General features: G+C 36.7%; 1 protein-coding gene and 1 long non-coding RNA gene across 19 annotated transcripts in view; both read right to left on the minus strand.

Moving 5' to 3' along the window:
- The window catches only part of ROBO2 (roundabout guidance receptor 2), a 1084545-nt gene that overhangs the window by 749463 nt on the left and 320851 nt on the right, over positions 1-14231 (minus strand). The gene's annotated exons all lie outside the window — the stretch shown is intronic.
- On the minus strand, positions 733-13727 carry LOC118160576. The gene is made up of 3 exons (XR_004747584.1): positions 13290-13727; positions 10947-10948; positions 733-745 (listed from the first exon to the last, which is right to left on the minus strand). It is a non-coding gene; the product is annotated as an uncharacterized LOC118160576 (long non-coding RNA).

Raw genomic sequence — 14231 nt, forward strand, 5'->3', positions numbered from 1 at the left:
ACTGAGGCCAAGAGACAAACTTTTACCCATCAGTCCTGTGTGCTGTAGACCACGGTGTCCTCCACTCTACCAGAGTCCCAAAACTCAGAAATTTCTTTTTCCAAGGGGCTAACATCTTCCCCAATGAGAAAGTTTCAGATAGAGGGCAGGCGTGGCCTACAGGCTTCTGTTAACCAGAGCTCGTTAAAACACGCATTCACCTTCCTTTCCTACTCTCCACGGATTCTAACTAAATCATAGCAACAAAAAGCTATTGAATTAAAGTGGATCATTGAGCAAAGCTATATAAAATGCCATTTGAGCTATGTTGCTATAATCATGATTATGCTAAAGCTGGTGCCCTTTGCATAGGAGTGCATGTTGAAAGCAGATGTCAGGAAGGAAGTGGTGTAGGAGGTAGCATGAGTCTCGCTTTAACAGAGTACCTGAACAGGTAGTGGTGTTAACAGGATATGGAGTGGAACAGGACGCAAAAGAGCACCAGCTCAAAATTAAAAGGGGGATCAATAAGGGGAATGAAGGAGGACAGAAATCTGAGACACTGGCTCTGGTTTGTCTGAGGAATTATAAGTAAGGGAAATGAAAGAAAAGGAGAGCAAATGAAAAAAAAAAAAAAAAGGGAAATGCGGAAATGCTGAATTTAACATAGTAAAGGTAATAAGCCCAAAAAATGAAGACTAAAAATGTTTGGCTGGATTCTGTATATATGTATAATATGCAATTTGAGACAGTTAGATACCAAGCACTTAATTAAAGAACACAACTCTGTTAATGACTGCATATTTTCATCATTGAGGGTAAGTCACAGCCTGGTTTTACTGATCTATTGTCCTAAGTATGGTCTAGTAAGCCTAACTTTGTAAGACTTTACTGAAAAATCAAACAGTGAAGTATCACACTGAATCTAGGTGATCAGTTCCCCACTAACCACCAAAGGACAATTTCAGTCTACAACCAAGTTCAGTCTGAAACCAGCTGAGAAATATATGAGGGAAGGAAGAGTGGGAAAAAATAATAATAATAATAAAAAAATAAAGAAAACCAACAAACAAACAAAAAAAAAATAAAAGATATGCTACCTGATATAGAGATAGGTGGACAGTTTTATAGGCAGATTGCCTATAAATGTAACAGTTTGAGAGGTGGTAAATAAACAAATAAATATATGCACAGGTAGCTCACTACTACCATTTTCCCAGGTGTACAGTCTTTCTCGAATACTATTAAAGGCATGCTTTATCTAAATAAATTATATTATGCCCAAATAACCCTCAGTAAAACAAGGTATTAACTGCTGGTCTCAGAGAAAGATATTAACTATAAATTAAGCCAGCTGATACAATTCTGATTAGCACCCAGCCTCAGGAGCAGCATGGAAGATCAGATCCTGTGATCCCATGCTGAGTGTGCTGGTGGCCAAGTGTTCTGCAGCATGAGGAAGGCAAGGCAGTTCAGAGACACCAGAAAGTTCAAAGTCATTGCTACCTGGGCAACACTAAAAAAGAGCATATCATCTACATAAATTCAGAATCACATCAGTACAAACACAGTGCTCTATTAACTCCCTTACTACACAGACGACCCACCTTAGCCTCAATAATTTCTTTCCAAGAGAGAGGGCAAAGATTCAGTGCATGAAGATATGTACTAATACTGGTTTAATCTGAACTGGCAACTTGCCCACCACAGAGGAGAAATTAATAATCTATGAAAATAAAGGGGTAATATTGTGTAGTTTCAAAGGGGCATATATCAAAAATGCTTCAGATTATTAATGCACTATTATAAACAAGCCACTAGTTAGTACAGTTAATAATCCATGACAAGTTTGCTTTAAATGAATGGGATATCTAAATTCAACGTTATTTATTAGGCAATATCATTTTTTCTAGGCATTTATCCATCAAACATGGCACCCTTATTGCACATGCATTATGCAATGTGTCAAATTAAACTATTGCTTATAAAAACAAACATCATTTACTGAAATGATCCAAACGCTACCTTAGAATGTTATTTAGGGAAGCTAATCAATAGCTTTTACAAATCTTTTGCATAGAGAAAGTGAGAAAGCATGTAATAATAATTTTGGGGGTCTTGCCTCCTTGCTAGTCCTTTCTTCAAGTAAACAATGATACGGAGAACTAAAAGTGTAAAGAGAAAGACATCTCATGGGAGCTAACAAACCAAAGACCACATGAGTAATTATGGCATCTGTCTTACAATGGGAAAAAGAATGCAGTAACAAGCAAAATGACCTCTGCAGCAATTAGAGTGCAGAAAGTCATGAATGGAGAATGGATTATTTTTCTGGTTTGATTTGATTCCACATAATTATTACACTTGTATTTTGCTTCTATTTTCAGCTGGAACAGGCTCCGTGTCTGTAAATGCCCACTCATTAAGAATGGAAACCTGTATAATGCTGAAAATGATTCATCCCCACAGGATTCAGAGGGAAATGAAGACGGTCAGTGATCTCATGACTTTTCAGGGAGAGAGATCAGGATCAAGTCTTTGAAACAGGTTAGAGGAGAGGCAAATTACTGTACATTCATAGCAGCAAATTAATCTTCCTACAAGCTAGGCACCATGGTATGTGTTTTTGGTGGTGGTGGTGGTGGTGTTTGTTTTTTGACTTTTGTGTACAGAGAAGACTCTACAAATGCAAATTTATTTAAGTAAATTCTTTTAACATGAAATGCTGAGACAATCACCTTGGCAAGGACAATCCATCAGTGTCCACACGCAGCAGGGGAAAAAACAGAAGAGGCTGAAACATGGTGCCCTTCATGAAACAGAAGCCTTCCTGCTTCCTTAAAATGGTGGTGCTGCCCAGTGGTGTCAAATAGCGCTGGGCTTGCAGCATTTGCTCAGGAAATGTTAGTTTTCCATCTGTTTGCTTTCACTATCCTCAAGGGATTCAATTACACACTGACTGCCTTTGAAACTAATCCGGAAGCCTAGATGATGTTCTAGGTCTGGAGAGCCTTCATGTTTCATGTTGAAGATGGACAACTGTGCAGAAAAAGATGGGAAACTTCTGCTTCACTTGGGGCCAGATATGGGAGTCAAGCCTGATTTGGTAGTGCTACAGGCATAAAGAGACCTCTGAAACTAGTATCCGGTTCTCAAAATTTCTGGTGTATTTCTTCTTCCCACTGGGGAAAGGTGAAGGAATTTCTCATATCACGTTAAGCTTAGTGGGGAGTATAAAAAATGAACAAAAATGAAACAGGTATTATGCAGGCATAAACTGAGAAATGTGCATGGTGAGTTTATTGCATATATGCCAGTTGCTACTAGGATTATTAAATATATTTAACTGTATTAAACAGAAGTATTTATTCTGGGAAATTGTACAGTTTCTGAGCTAGGTAAAATGGTTTTCTTTGAAGTCATATGATTTAAAGTAAAAGCACTCACTCACTTCACTTAATAATATATATATATATATCAGTGGGGAGACTATTTTTTCTTGCTAAATTCCATTTTCCCTGAAATGGTTTCAGAATATAGTTGTATCTGGAAAAAAAAAGGGGGGGAGGGGATGTGAATGAACAAGTAATGAGTGATATAACTGAAGAAGAAGGAATATTCCATTGCCAGAAGGGTTATAAATATGCTACTTTAAAACAACAAAGTAATAGACCAAGCACAGTCTGGGTTATAGCACCAGTACGGATAACTAAACATGCAAAGCTCCAACAGTAGCAACTGTAATTTTGTGACTGTTTCCAAGACAGCTGCCAAACTGCTGACTAGCAGAATGTCATCCAATATTGCATCAGGACTGAAAACGTATTGCCTTAAATTTTTAGAAATATTTGCACAACTCCATTTTACATTTCTGCTCTTAGTTGTTTTATGTGTAACCAGATTAACTGAAAAAGCAAACAAACAAGCTCTTTAAATGCAGATTGCAATAAGCCTTTAAAATGACTTAAAGGATATAGTTGCATACACTAAACATGTTGGGATACAAGCTAAGCAAGAGATATAACATGTATTTCTGGTCTAGTATCTCAAATTCCATAACAACATCTGGTCTACATAAGATTGTCTGGTAGACTGTTTATTGTGCTGGGCTTTAGATTAAGTAATTGGTTCTTAGATTGAAAATAGAAATAACCTTTGATTTCCTGGCATTTATCCTGCTTTATACATAATCGGGGAGTAGTTAATGAAGATACACATTTCATATTGCTAGAAAGCCGTATCAAAAAATCCAGAACACATTGAAAGACTCAGTGGATATGCATATTTGAAACAGAGCATATGGATTTAGCCACAGTTCTCATTAAAATTAGCTGCAGGCAGGCTCCTAAAAATCATAGCATACTGTAGGAAAATCACTGTAAATCACTCAGAGCAAAGTCCTGCAGTCAAATAAGTATTTCCAAGATTACTAAATAAAACTAAATACTATTTTGAAAATTTGAAAGAAAAAAAAAAAAAAAAAGAAAGACATAGCTCCATTGACAGTGTAACTCCATTGATTTTAGTGAGCTATGTGAATTTACACCATTTGAAGACTTCTCCTTTCCAGGAACAAATGTGAGCAAGCATATGAGGTTATGAATATTTTATTAATATGAAAGTCAAATCAAATCTGATGAAGATTACTGATGAGGAATATTCTTTACACAAACCAAAGTGACAGAAAACCCTGCCTTGCTATCACTGTTCTTCAAGTGAGAACCAGATTTCTGTGTTAAATATTTCTCAGGGATTATCTCAAATCCCTATTTTCTTACATATAGCTGCCAGGAAATCTGTGCTGCACTTTTCTACAGTTACTTATTCAATCTAATGCAATGCAGAACACTACTATGGAGCCAGACTTCATATTTTAGAAAGCTATGGACAGTTCAGTAGGCAATGTACACTCTCTGAGAAAGCACATGGCTTTTTACATCTGAAAGATATGCGACCACAAAGAGCACACTGAAAAGGACAGAAATTACTCCCATTCTTCCTCATAGACCTATTACTTTAGAAGATGTTTTGTAGAGGAAATACTCCAAAATTTTCATCATTGGTACCACACTCTTACAGCCCTTTCTTCTATGTAAAACATTTAGAAAAGATTAAGAAGGAACATGTTTCACAGAGGCTGAAAGCCATCAGGGAGATTCTAGTACCACAATATACTGGGAATATAGTTGATAATAATTCAGAAGTTTGTTTGACTGTTATAGTGATCATATTCTCAACCCAAGTTAATTTTATCTGAAGGTAGGTTTTCTACACATCATACCACAGAATATGTATTTGTTTCTTACAGTTAAAAAGTAATAGAAATAACAGTTCAGATATAAGGCAAAACAAGGGTCAGTAATGTTTTCTAATAGTAAATATCTTGCAAATAATGTCAAATAATTACTACTAATAAATATTTACTAATAGCAAATTGCTGAAAAAAAAAAAAAAACTTATATCCTGCTAGCAGCAATAAATAACCTGTCTCCTAAGCAACTCTTATAATTTCCCTACGAATTACTCCTTTTCTCATCCCACAGTCCTTTTCATAAACTACACACAGTCTTTTCCAAAACAAAATAAAAAGAAAAATACAGATACAGTAATTTCCTTCTCCATGTGCATAGCAGGTGCAATTAAAAGTTTGCCCTTTAAACCACTGGCCCAAGATGACACATGGCTATTTAGAGTGAGCACTGCACAGAACTGTCTGGCAGAATGTTAATAAACTGAACCTGGCTTCATTTCAAATATGATTTAAAACACTTCCTTTACAGAGAGAAAAATGGGGTCAGATAGTTTTATATACTGATGTGGGTAGGTGTGAAAACGCTTGGCTTTCTCAGAATCTTTGTTCTGTGTGCTCGCCTCTGCTACTTTGGCTGTCAACTTGAGGGCTGTATGGAAAGATCAATGCAGATACATCCAACTCTGACAAAAGCTTCATTGGTATTAGCTTACTTTCCTCATAAAACAACAACAATAACAAAAGATTCCTTCCTCATTTATCAGTCCACTGACTTCAGTGGCATTGGTTCAGTCTTCCACAAGGTGGTATCTTAGGAGAATCTGATCCTTGTCATTGAGAGGGTTTGCTAATATTCTGGGAGTACGCATTTGCTCTAAATCCATCTCAACTTGTCATGGGAGCTTCCTCTTCTGGCAAACTTTTATATGACCGAACAACTCCCTTAGTCATGTGTAACATACCAATACCATAGTCATACTATGATTTCTAAGTCAGACTTCTAAATTTCTAAATCATACCTTCTAAATCATACCAATACCAACCGACAAAATACTATCAGATCCTGATGTATTTTGTATCCCACATCTGTGAAAATGATCTTGTCCACTGCTCTGCCTGGCCTAGCAGACTAAAGCAGCTTTCTCTGCTGCTTCTCTCTCCCCAGCAAATATGCCACATTTTGGGCAATACGTGCCTTCTGCCTTCTCCATGGAAGAAAGCAAGCTCTGGTTCCCTCCTTGCCACTTCTCTTTCCTAGCCTGGTGTCAGGAGCAGAGGCTTGCGTACAAGTGAATTTCCTGAGAGCTTGTAGCTCCTGGAGGATTTTCTAGTCAGGATAAACACTATCAGAAGAATATGTTGAGAGAAAGGGGTGTTGTGGAAATGTGCAAATCAGTGCAGCTCATGTTAAAGATGATTTTGGTAGCCCTAAAATGGTGCAAGACCTTTTCTACTTTCATGTTTTAAATTCTCCAACTGTGCCTTATAGAATTTGAATTTCACCCTGCAAATAAATCAATCTCTTTTTATTTTTAATTACATGAAAATTAAGCTTTGTGTTGTTACTCTGTCTGGTCTGTAAGTAGGATTTGGAAGCACTACCAGTTTTCTTCCAGTCTTGCTATACTCATTTTCTCCCTTTATTGTATTTATATTTACTAAACCCATCATTCCAAAAAAGTTTGAGATTTTATCTCATTCATTTTGTTTAATTAGTTGGTTGACATTCAAGACTATATCAATAGATTGATTAAGAATGAAAAACTTTTCCTAGAATATGTGAGTTTATTCCTTGGGAAGGTGGCTTAAACTCAGAGCAACCGTTTCCTCCCTTGAAAGACAGAATACTAAAAATCTATCTTTCACTGGATTATTTAGAATAAGACTTTCCAGTGCATAATACATTGCAAAAATGAAGGGAAGCCTTGAAGGTCTAGCTGCCTTATTATAAATTTTTATTGATATATTTAAAATGTAGTTCAAATTTCAGGATCTCATAGAACTTTTTTACTTCACTGTCACATCTTAACCTTAAAGCCTCTTACTAATACACTTTGCCTTTTACCCTCTACATTTGCTGGTAGTAATTTACTGTCAGATTTTTCAAGATCTAAAATTGTAGCTAGGCATTAATTAAAAATGAATGGGGTAACAGCTATGGGAAATATCATTAAGGTCTTTTTTTTTTTTTTTTTTTTTTTTTTAACGTCTTAATGTGCCTGAAGATTATAAGCTTAAAAATATACCAGGTTTCTAACACTACTAAATTTGTGTAGTATTTTTGCATACACTCATTCTAATCATAAACTTGGCATGACTATGCCAGTATTCCTTACAATGCTGATATAAGACATTCAGACTTCCTGCTTAAGTGTTGGTTATGACCTTAAACACCTTTAGAAAGATAACTGGAAAGACCTACTAACGTATATATAAAAGCTGTTTCATATCTCACCTTAAACCTTTAGAGGGCAGTGCTCCCTTTGGTTACTTAGAGATATTCTAGGACGAACATCACACTTCCACTACCTGATAGAGATAAAAGAAATAACAGAAAAAAATTCAAAGGACAAGAAAAATTCTTGCTTTGATGATGTGGGTAAGGGAACCAATGCATCATGTGCCACACAGTGGGTGAACCCTTTACACTCTTAAGGTCAATAGGGCCAGAAGTCTTGGTAGCATGGGTTTGAAATTGACACTCTACTGGCTGCTGAGAGAAGGACTCCTACAACCAAAAGGGCAGAGGAAAGTAGTCATAAAAATGAAATGTATTACACTCCTACTCCAGTTCAATTTCATTTTTATGCAAACACTAAAACACTGTCAAGAACAGTGTAACTTCTATTGGAGGTATCAGTATACATTGGAGAATCAATACTGTCTGCAGAGATACGGCTGTTTTTCCTCAAAGATTTACAGATTTTCCAAAGCCTGCCTCAGAGTGCTATGCAGGGCAACAGTGCAAGATTAGAAGTGGAAGAAAGGCCAATAATTCATCTACTGGAGGCCTGCATTCTCTTCTTTTATATATTTCACCCTCTAGTACTAACAGTAAACATTAGGAACAAGTTTTCAGCTATGATCAGATTTATTAACGAACAAACAAACAAACAAACAAAAAAAAAAGGTCAAGAGGCAGAAAACTGTACTGAGCCATGTAGATATTCCGATGACCAAAGAAGCAAAAGAGCTCTGGAAAATATTACAAATACAACCTAAAAACCCAATCTCCAATCTCTGCTCATTCTGGCTGGTGAAGAACTGCATCTGCATGTTCCACATGTTTCTTGTTAAATATTTTCTTGATTAAAACAGCTGACATAGGCAGTCTTACATATGTCAGAGAACCTGCAGTTACTCTGTCCAAAAAAGGCCTATTTGAATAGAATTTTAATTTATCCTTCAAAGTTATCTTCCTTTCTCAAGTGAAACTACTACATCTGAATTACACTGTAGTGCTGAGACTCCACTGGACTCCTGGGTTCAATGCTGGGATGTCCCAGTACAACAGAAAGAGGAACATATTGGAACAAGTCCAAGGAAGGTCACAGAGATGAAAAGACTGGAGCACCTGTCATATGGGAAGAGACTGAGAAGAGCCTGGAGCAGAGAAGGCTCAGGGGAGTCTGACCCACGTGTATAAATACCTGACAGCAGAGCCAGACTCTTGTCAGCAGTGCCCTGCAACAGGACAAGAGGCAATGGGCACAAACTGAAAAACAGGAAATTCCACTTAACGATAAGAAAACACTTTTATACTGGGAGTATGACCAACTATGGGAAGAGGTTGCCTGGAGAAATGGTGGAGCTCCCCTACTTAGAGATACTCAAAGCTGACTGGACATGGACCTGAGCAATCTCCGCTAACTGTCCCTGCTTAGAGCTGCAGCCTGGACAAGAGGATCTTCAGAGATATCTTCCTGTTTCAGCTGTGGTAACAATGTAAACTGATATGTACTGGCTTCAACCTATCTGATTGTGTCCTGTCTTTAACAGCAATCAGCCATGGATGCCAAAAGAAAAAGTAAAAGAAACAGATCAAACATACTTATTTTGAACCCATTTACATTTTTGTTACCAAAAATGCTCCCTGGCAATAAATAAATAAAATAATAATAATAAAAAAATCTGTAATTAGTTACAGGTTATAGTTAAACAAACAAACAACAACAACAACAAACCAAAAAAAAAATAGTATAGAAGTTCATTACTTTATACCCCTATTGCTGTAAGAGGAGATAGACAGCAATAATTAATGTCATAATCTCCACATCATTCATGATATTTCAGACACTGACAGACTGCTCGCTGGGTGTTGAAGGGTCCTCCTCTATTATTCTGGTTAGCCTCTCCCCACACATCTATAGAGATGCTTCAGATGTCTCACCTGACTTGCAAAAGGAACTCATGGGAACTTCCTGAAGTTCCTTCATTTGCAGTGAAAACAAATGCAAGGAATTAATTTCCTTTATGCTATCAGGACCCTGAGTGCATCTTGCCCTCATCCATACAGGGCTGTCTGTCTGCTGGCAGCCCCACCACCTTAGAGATCACCCGTGGCCCCAGGGAAGGGCTGTGGGACACTGTGGGTCAGGGAGGGAAGCACTGGAACACCCTGGCAGTCTTATGGTCCCCACCCATGTTAGATCCTGATACCATCATTCTTGAACTATTATCTGACCGACAGTCTACCTAATTTTAGCATCTTTGAAAAGGGTTTTATACCATTAACAAGCTACTTTTTTTTTTTTTCCCCCCCCTAGATGCAGCATATAATAAATGTCCTGAAGTTATTGTTTTTTCCTTTTGCTGATGTCTGTCACCAGGAACATTTTGAATTCTGTTTTTGTAATGGGTTCAGCTGAAGGGTGGAATCTGGTTGACTTCTTTGGATTTGACAGCAACTACATCACATGGCTTCCTTTGCAGTGTGTTACTTATAAATGACAACTGGACATTGTAATATTTTAAATATAACTTTCAACAGGATTCAGATAGAACAGCACCGATTCTCTTAAAAATAGCTAAGTAGCACAAAAATACTTCCATTTTTCTGTTGTTCATGTGAACTATACGAAATAACTTAGACACACAATAGTCCACAATTTTTGCTGTTAAAATGTTCTTTTGCCATCACATCAGGCAATCATCATTGCCTGGTGATCCAGGCTTAAGGGGGTTCATGGGGTCTAAACTGTGTCAACATATGAGATGGTCATCTAAACCTTCTTTGTATTCAGTGGGGGGAAACAGGCACATCTGGAGAGTCTGTTCCAACAGAGGAGGAAGTGCATGAGGAGGTAGGTGGTCAGATACTTGCAAAAAAAGTGGCTCTTTCCCTGCTCTAGCTGTAAAACCAGGACTAGATGAGTAGTTCAGGTGTAGACAACTGCATTCTTGAGGTCTTAAGTCAGGTGAGATAGACCTCAACAGAAAGCATATGCACTAGCAGATCTCAGGATCATGTACAAAGGTACAAGTTATGCTCTTTATATGTTGCAGCATATAACCTTCTTCTTTTTGTCACCTGATATGTATCTGTAAACTAAATTGTCAGTGAGAATGACAAGACTTAAGAAACTAGACCTAGTCAGCTTCTGAAAAATACCAGAAATTTCATATGCTAGTCATTATCTACTGCCACCTATAACATACAAACAACATTTATAGTTTTCACATTTAGGATCACAGGATAACTCATGGTGGAAGGGACTTCTGGAAATCATCTATTCTGACCTCCTGTTCAAATCAGGATGGCACTGGAATTAAATGCAACACCTTATCCATATTACTTAGTTGGTAGGCATTATTCTCACCAGACTTATTGAATGTAACTTCACAACCTTGATCCTAAAAGCATTTGTACCATGATTGCTTTCACATTTGGATTGAATTCTTTACTTTTTAGACATCCTTTGAATGTTCTTCTTTAGGTTAATAGACATTGTGGGTGATCTCTCAATGATTTTATCAACAGTCATCAAAGGAAAGCTATTTTACTGGCATAACTTGTGGCCAAAGAGCTTTTAAAAAATCTTGAAAAGGTTCTATTAATGTTTAATTTGATAAGTAGCCACTAGCTATGACCTTGCATTCCGTCATAGAAATTCATATGTAAGATCAAAACTTATTTTTAATGAAAATCTTCTTAACTAAGTACAATTAGATCTTTGGGTTTTATGAGAAGCATGATTTTAAGCATCTACAGTAATATGACCATTACATTGATGATTTATATATATATATTTTAAATTCTTTAGAAGATTTGTGATTGTTATTTGTTATAACAGGCTTGGTTCAAAACAAGTGAAAGTGAGGCAGTATGTTCCAAACCACAGCACATTTGAACTCATTGTGCTCATTGAGAGAACATTGAAAACAATCCATTTATTCATTAAGGAGTGCCAAAAATAACTCTAAGGTTTCTCTTTCCACTCATAGATTTCCTTCTTTCATGTTAATCATTTCTTTTAACACTTTGCACATTGCAAAAGAAATTTAGAATATCTCAAATTATTAGTTGTTTACTGCATTCTCAAAATATAAATGAAAACATAATACCAATATCACTGTGTAGCAAGTCTCATATAATGAGATTGGGGCATTTGAATCATCTGTAATATGCCTTGGCATTTTGATTAATATTATGAATGTTAAAGTAATTTCAAGCTATGGCAATACGTGCATACAGATACATATCCAGATGCATGAAGACAAGGGTTATTTTAAGCATTTATTGTTTAAATGTGTAGTTGAAAGTCTTAATCATTATTCTAAATTAGCATGATAATAGTTGAATTTGCTTAGTGTATCTCTTGACTGAGCCTCAAAGGTGTATCCATTTATAAACCTTCAGGATTCCATTTCATTATTAAATGACTGATATTTGAATAAGAGGCTAAAATATTAAACCATAGCAAAAATTGAAACAAAATTGGTAACACTGACTTCCGCTATAAATCCTGTCTTCAGGGTCTCTTTGAAGAGTACTGTAGCTGTTGTCTTCTAAAGTGTTTATTGAAAAGATTCTATAGTAATGCAACAAATGAAATCCCATAGACAGCATCCTATTTCACACAAATTCTGAAAAAAAATGATATGAAAATTTCCAGTGTCATAGTTTATGGTGATCTTGTCCTGAATAAACTCATAAACACTTTATTCTGTCATTCAGTTTATATGTTGCTGTCTCACATTTGGATTGATGGTTGACAGCAATGATGTATAAATTATGCATGCCAATTTAGTGAACACCATTAAACCAAAAGAGTATGGGTAATTTCAATAATTATACATATAAATAGTATTATTAGCTCTGTCAAACTCAGTACCTGGATAGCATGTCAGTATATGATATCCACTAGGGATTTTAAAGGTTCAAGACATTTCATGAGGTTGGTGGCTGGAGAGGTTCCAGCTTCCATTTCTGTGCAGCTGGTATCTATAATCTGCAACCTGACATCATGCTTAAGCATTAAAACGTTGATGTTGGCTGATCTGTCCAGATCCATGATATATTTTCCAAAGGAAGAAGGTAGCAACTGAAAAAATAATTATTTCAAGTTATTATCATTCTACACGAGTGGCATAGTACAATTATCAAAGAGCTAGACAACCATTTTCTCTTTTACTACAACTTTCTTTCAGGTACTACTTATCTAACAAAGCTCTTCTCAAGTGATATGGCTGGGAATGGATGCTTTCCAGTTACAAATTAAAACCTCTACTGCACTATTGTTTTCCAGCTTTACTTCAGTGCTGCCTTTAAGCCCTTGCATGGTAGATGAGGCTTTGGAGTGTGTCCAGAGAAGGGCAACAAAATTGGTGAGGGGTCTGGAGCACAAGTCTTATGAGGAGTGGCTGAGGGGACAGGGGTTGTTTAGTCTGGAGAAGAGGTGGCTCAGGGGAGACCTCATTGCACCACTCTACAACTGCCTGAAGGGAGATTGTGATGAGGAGGGGGTCAGCCTCTGCTCTCAGATAACTAATGATGGGACTTGAGGAAATGGCCATGAGTTGCACCAGGGGAGATTTAGATTAGATATCAGGAAAAAACTTTTTCTCTCAAAGACTGGTCAGGCACTGGAACAGCCTGCCCAGGGAAGTGGTGGAGTCACCGTCCCTGGCAGTGTTCAAGAAGTGCCTGGATGAGGTGCTATGAGATATGATCTAATAACTTAGTGGGTAGTACTGGTGACAGAACGGTTGGACTAGATGATCTTATAGGTCCTTTATGACCTTGTGTTTCTATGATTCTGTGTTCTGCAAGCACATAATAAGTGACAGCCAAGGAAAACTTCTAGTTTAAAGAGACAAGTCAAATAAAGGATTGAACAAACACCTGCAAACATTTTTGTTTTCATCAGTTAGTTCAATGTTTGGGATGCTTTAGATGAACTGCACAAGCAAAGTAGAGTCAGACTATGCACATGCAATTCAATGTTTGTCTGGTATTTCCAAACATCTGACAAATACTGTTGCTAAACTACTGGAATCTACTTTCAAAAGCAGTAGGTTGCAACACAAGTGGTAGAAATAGCAGGTATGCCAAATTACTGTTTTAATTTCAAAACTTCACAACTTAGACTCTGAGAGATTAAGTGATTGACTTTTCACTCTCAGTGAATCAGCCTGGCCACTGGAGATATTGGTACATAACAGATTAAATATAAGTAATATTGGGGTTATTAATCTCTGAGTTAAATATATATATATATATAAAAACTTTCTGCAATCTTAATGCTTGAGCAGTGTTCTCCAGTTTCTAATTGCATATTTAAATAAGATGCATCTACCAATGCATCATTCTTATTTTGTCTTAGAGTATCCTTGAAAATCCTATTAGAACAAATATTTACATTATTTACTGCAACAAAAACTTGCTTTTGGCCTTTTTGCCTGTTTTCCTTTTCTTTTTCTTCTTCCTTATCCTATCAATGCCTTAGTTTCATCTTCATTCAATTTTAGGACAACTTGTAGGTAACAAGAATTCAGATAA

This window comes from Oxyura jamaicensis, chromosome 1 (assembly GCF_011077185.1).
Source record: "Oxyura jamaicensis isolate SHBP4307 breed ruddy duck chromosome 1, BPBGC_Ojam_1.0, whole genome shotgun sequence".
In the NCBI taxonomy this organism is placed as follows: Eukaryota; Metazoa; Chordata; class Aves; order Anseriformes; family Anatidae; genus Oxyura; species Oxyura jamaicensis.